Raw genomic sequence first — 5,000 nt, forward strand, 5'->3', positions numbered from 1 at the left:
GGTGAGTGAGTGAGTGGGTGGGTGGGTGAGTGGGTGGGTAGGTGAGTGAGTGGGTGAGTGAGTGGGTGGGTGAGTGGGTGAGTGAGTGAGTGGGTGAGTGGGTGAGGGGGTGGGTGAGTGAGTGGGTGAGTGGGTGGGTGAGTGAGTAGGTGAGTGGGTGGGTGGGTGAGTGGTGGGTGAGTGGGGGGTGAGTGGGTGAGGGGGGTGGGTGAGTGAGTGAGTGGGTGGGTGGGTGGGTGAGTGAGTGGGTGAGTGGGTGAGTGGGTGAGTGAGTGGGTGGGTAGGTGAGTGAGTGGGTGAGTGAGTGGGTGGGTGGGTGGGTGAGTGGGTGAGTGAGTGAGTGGGTGGGTAGGTGAGTGAGTGGGTGAGTGGGTGAGTGAGTGGGTGGGTGGGTGAGTGGGTGAGTGGGTGAGTGGTGAGTGGTGTGGGTGGGTGAGTAGGTGAGTGAGTGGGTGGGTGAGTGAGTAGGTGAGTGGGTGGGTGAGTGGGTGGGTGGGTGGGTGAGTGGGTGGGTGGGTGAGTGGGTGGGTGAGTGAGTGGGTGAGTGGGTGGGTGAGCGAGTGAGTGGGTGAGTGAGTGGGTGGGTGGGTGAGTGGGTGGGTGGGTGAGTGGGTGAGTGAGTCGGTGGGTGGGTGGGTGGGTGAGTGAGTGGGTGGGTGAGTGGGTGAGTGAGTGAGTGGGTGGGTGGTGGGTGGGTAGGTGAGGTGAGTGGGTGAGTGAGTGGGTGGGTGAGTGGGTGAGGTGAGTGAGTGGGTGGGTAGGTGAGTGAGTGGGTGAGTGGTGAGTGAGTGGGTGGGTGGGTGAGTGGGTGAGTGGGTGAATGGGTGGATGGGTGGGTGAGTGAGTGAGTGGTGGGTGAGTGGGTGAGTGGGTGAGTGGGTGAGTGGGTGGGGGTGGGTGGTGGGTGGGTGAGTGGGTGAGTGAGTGGGTGGGTGAGTGAGTGGAGGAGTGGGTGGGTGAGTGGTGGGTGGGTGGGTGAGTGGGTGGGTGGGTGAGGGGGTGGGTGAGTGGGTGAGTGGGTGAGTGGGTGGGGGGTGTGTGGAGTGAGTGGGTGGTGGTGGGTGGGTGAGTGAGGTGGTGGGTGGGTGGGTGAGTGGGGTGGGTGGGTGAGTGGGTGGGTGAGTGGGGTGAGTGGGTGAGGGGGGGTGGGTGAGTGAGTGAGTGGGTGGGTGGGTGGGTGAGTGAGTGGGTGAGTGGGTGAGTGGGTGAGTGAGTGAGTGGGTGGGTAGGTGAGTGAGTGGGTGGTGAGTGGGTGGGTGAGTGGGTGAGGTGAGTGAGTGGGTGGGTAGGTGAGTGAGTGGGGTGATGTGGGTGAGTGAGTGGGTGGGTGGGGTGAGTGGGTGAGGTGGTGTGGGTGTGGGGTGGTGAGTGAGTGAGTGGGTGGGTGAGTGGTGAGTGGGTGTGTGGGTGGTGGTGGGTGGTGGGTGAGTGAGTGGGTGAGTGGGTGGGTGGGTGGGTGGGTGAGTGGGTGGGTGGGTGGGTGGGTGAGGGGTGGGTGAGCGAGTGAGTGGGAGTGAGTGGTGGTGAGGGGTGGGTGAGTGGGTGAGTGAGTGGGTGGGTGGGTGGGTGAGTGAGTGGGTGGGTGAGTGGTGTGAGTGAGTGAGTGGGTGGGTGGGTGAGTGGGTGGGTAGGTGAGTGAGTGGGTGAGTGAGTGGGTGGGTGAGTGGGTGAGTGAGTGAGTGGGTGGGTAGGTGAGTGAGTGGGTGAGTGGGTGAGTGAGTGGGTGGGTGGGTGAGTGGGTGAATGGGTGATGGGGTGGGTGAGTGAGTGAGTGGGTGGGTGAGTGGGTGAGTGGGTGAGTGGGTGGGTGGGTGAGTGGGTGGGTGGGTGGGTGAGTGGGTGAGTGAGTGGGGTGGGTGAGTGAGTGGGTGGGTGAGTGAGTAGGTGAGTGGGTGGGTGAGTGGGTGGGTGGGTGAGTGGGTGGGGTGGGTGAGTGGGTGGGTGAGTGGGTGAGTGGGTGAGGGGGTGGGTGAGTGAGTGAGTGGGTGAGTGGTGGGTGGGGTGAGTGAGTAGGTGAGTGGGTGGGTGGGTGAGTGGGTGGGTGGGTGAGTGGGTGGGTGAGTGGGTGAGTGGGTGAGGGGGTGGGTGAGTGAGTGAGTGGGTGGGTGGGTGGGTGAGTGAGTGGGTGAGTGGGTGAGTGGGTGAGTGAGTGAGTGGGTGGGTAGGTGAGTGAGTGGTGAGTGAGTGGGTGGGTGAGTGGGTGAGTGAGTGAGTGAGTGGGTGGGTAGGTGAGTGAGTGGGTGAGTGGGTGAGTGAGTGGGTGGGTGGGTGGTGGGGTGAGTGGGGTGAATGGGTGATGGGGTGGGTGAGTGAGTGAGTGGGTGGGTGTGTGGGTGAGTGGGTGAGTGGGTGAGTGGGTGGGGTGGGTGAGTGAGTGGGTGAGTGGGTGGGTGGGTGGGTGGGTGGTGAGTGGGTGGGTGGGTGAGTGGGTGAGTGGGTGGGTGAGCGAGTGAGTGGGTGAGTGAGTGGGTGGGTGAGTGGGTGGGTGAGTGGGTGAGTGAGTGGGTGGGTGGGTGGGTGAGTGAGTGGGTGGGTGAGTGGGTGAGTGAGTGAGTGGGTGGGTGGGTGAGTGGGTGGGTAGGTGAGTGAGTGGGTGAGTGAGTGGGTGGGTGAGTGGGTGAGTGAGTGAGTGGGTGGGTAGGTGAGTGAGTGGGTGAGTGGGTGAGTGGGGTGGGTGGGTGTGTGGGTGAATGGGTGATGGGGTGGGTGAGTGAGTGAGTGGGTGGGTGAGTGGGTGAGTGGTGTGGTGGGTGGGTGGGTGAGTGGGTGGGTGGGTGAGTGGGTGAGTGTGTGGGTGGGTGAGTGAGTAGGTGAGTGGGTGGGTGAGTGGGTGGGTGGGTGAGTGGGTGGGTGGGTGAGTGGGTGGGTGAGTGGGTGAGTGGGTGAGTGGGTGAGGGGGTGGGTGAGTGAGTGAGTGGGTGAGTGGGTGGGTGAGTGAGTAGGTGAGTGGGTGGGTGGGTGAGTGGGTGGGTGAGTGGGTGGGTGAGTGGGTGAGTGGGTGAGGGGGTGGGTGAGTGAGTGAGTGGGTGGGTGGGTGGGTGAGTGAGTGGGTGAGTGGGTGAGTGAGTGAGTGAGTGGGTGGGTGGGTAGGTGAGTGAGTGGGTGAGTGAGTGGGTGGGTGGGTGGGTGAGTGGGTGATGTGAGTGAGTGGGTGGGTAGGTGAGTGAGTGGGTGAGTGGGTGAGTGAGTGGGTGGGTGGGTGAGTGGGTGAGTGGGTGAATGGGTGATGGGGTGGGTGAGTGAGTGAGTGGGTGAGTGGGTGAGTGGGTGGGTGGGTGAGTGGGTGGGTGGGTGAGTGGGTGAGTGAGTGGGTGGGTGAGTGAGTAGGTGAGTGGGTGGGTGAGTGGGTGGGTGAGTGGGTGGGTGGGTGAGGTGGGTGGGGAGTGGGGTGGGTGGTGGGTGAGTGGGTGAGTGGGTGAGGGGGGTGGGTGAGTGAGTGAGTGGGTGAGTGGGTGGGTGAGTGAGTAGGTGAGTGGGTGGGTGGGTGAGTGGGTGGGTGGGTGGGTGAGTGGGTGGGTGAGTGGGTGAGTGGGTGAGTGGGTGAGGGGGTGGGTGAGTGAGTGAGTGGGTGGGTGGGTGGGTGAGTGGGTGAGTGGGTGGGTGGGTGAGTGGGTGAGGGAGTGGGTGGGTGAGTGAGTAGGTGAGTGGGTGGGTGGGTGAGTGAGTGGGTGGGTGGGTGAGTGGGTGGGTGGGGTGGTGGGTGGGTGGAGTGGTGTGGTGGGTGAGTGGGTGAGTGGGTGAGGGGGTGGGTGAGTGAGTGAGTGGGTGAGTGGGTGGGTGAGTGAGTGAGTAGGTGAGTGGGTGGGTGGGTGAGTGGGTGGGTGGGTGAGTGGGTGAGTGGGTGGTGAGTGGGTGAGGGGGTGGGTGGGTGAGTGGGGTGGGTGGGTGAGTGGGTGGGTGAGTGGGTGAGTGGGTGGGTGAGTGAGTAGGTGAGTGGGTGGGTGGGTGAGTGGGTGGGTGAGTGAGTAGGTGAGTGGGTGGGTGGGTGAGTGAGTAGGTGAGTGCGTGAGTGGGTGAGTGGGTGGGTGAGTGGGTGAGTGGGTGAGGGGGTGGGTGAGTGGGTGGGTGAGTGGGTGAGTGGGTGGGTGAGTGGGTGGGTGGGTGGGTGAGTGGGTGAGTGGGTGAGTGGGTGGGTGAGTGAGTGAGTAGGTGAGTGGGTGGGTGAGTGGGTGGGTGAGTGAGTAGGTGAGTGGGTGGGTGGGTGAGTGAGTAGGTGAGTGCGTGAGTGGGTGAGTGGGTGGGTGAGTGGGTGAGTGGGTGAGGGGGTGGGTGAGTGGGTGAGTGGGTGGGTGAGTGGGTGAGTGGGGTGGGTAAGTGGGTGGGTGGGTGAGTGGGGTGGGTGGGGTGAGTGGGTGGGTGAGTGGGTGGGTGAGTCACTCATCCACCCACTCACCACTCACCGTCACTGCTCAGCTCCTCTGCTGCCCGCCTCCTCGTCACGATGGCCGCTCTCCTACTCCGCAATCCCCTCCTCCTCCTCCTCTCCTCCCCTCCCCCCTCCATCACCATCACCGCCCCCCCCATCACTGCCTCCTCCTCCATCACCACCGCCACCTTCACCGCCCCCCCCCTCCGTCACCTCCACCCCCATCACCTCCATCTCCTCCCCCATCACCCCCTCCTCCAACCCCATCACCGCCCCCATCACCCCCTCCTCCCCCATCACCTCCCCCATCACCTCCTCCCCCATCACGGTCCCCCCCCCTCTGTCGGCCATCTTGCCGGCGCTGAGCGCCATCTGCGCGCTGAGTCGGCGCAGAGCGGCGACGATGGCGGCGACCAGCTCACTCAGCCGCACCACGGGGAGCGCGGCGCTCACTACTACGCCACCACCAGCACCACCACTACCACCACCAGCACCAGCACCACAGCACCACCAGCAGCAACACCACCACCAGCACCACCACTACCAACACCACCACCAGCACCAGCAGCACCACTACCATCACCACCATCACCACCACCAGCACCACCAGCAACACCACCAGCACCACCACTAC

The 5,000-nt window shown here is 64.3% G+C and overlaps 1 long non-coding RNA gene across 1 annotated transcript in view; it reads right to left on the bottom strand.

Moving 5' to 3' along the window:
* Nucleotides 1-4,691: 4,691 nt before the first annotated feature.
* Nucleotides 4,692-5,000, bottom strand: part of LOC144955361 (uncharacterized) — a 6,213-nt gene continuing 5,904 nt past the window's right edge. The window contains exon 4 of the long non-coding RNA XR_013641626.1: nt 4,692-5,000. This exon is cut by the window's right edge and continues 277 nt beyond it. This is a non-coding gene — a long non-coding RNA (uncharacterized LOC144955361).

The sequence above is a fragment of the Lampetra fluviatilis genome, unplaced genomic scaffold, assembly GCF_964198595.1.
Source record: "Lampetra fluviatilis unplaced genomic scaffold, kcLamFluv1.1 SCAFFOLD_691, whole genome shotgun sequence".
Classification (NCBI taxonomy): domain Eukaryota; kingdom Metazoa; phylum Chordata; class Hyperoartia; order Petromyzontiformes; family Petromyzontidae; genus Lampetra; species Lampetra fluviatilis.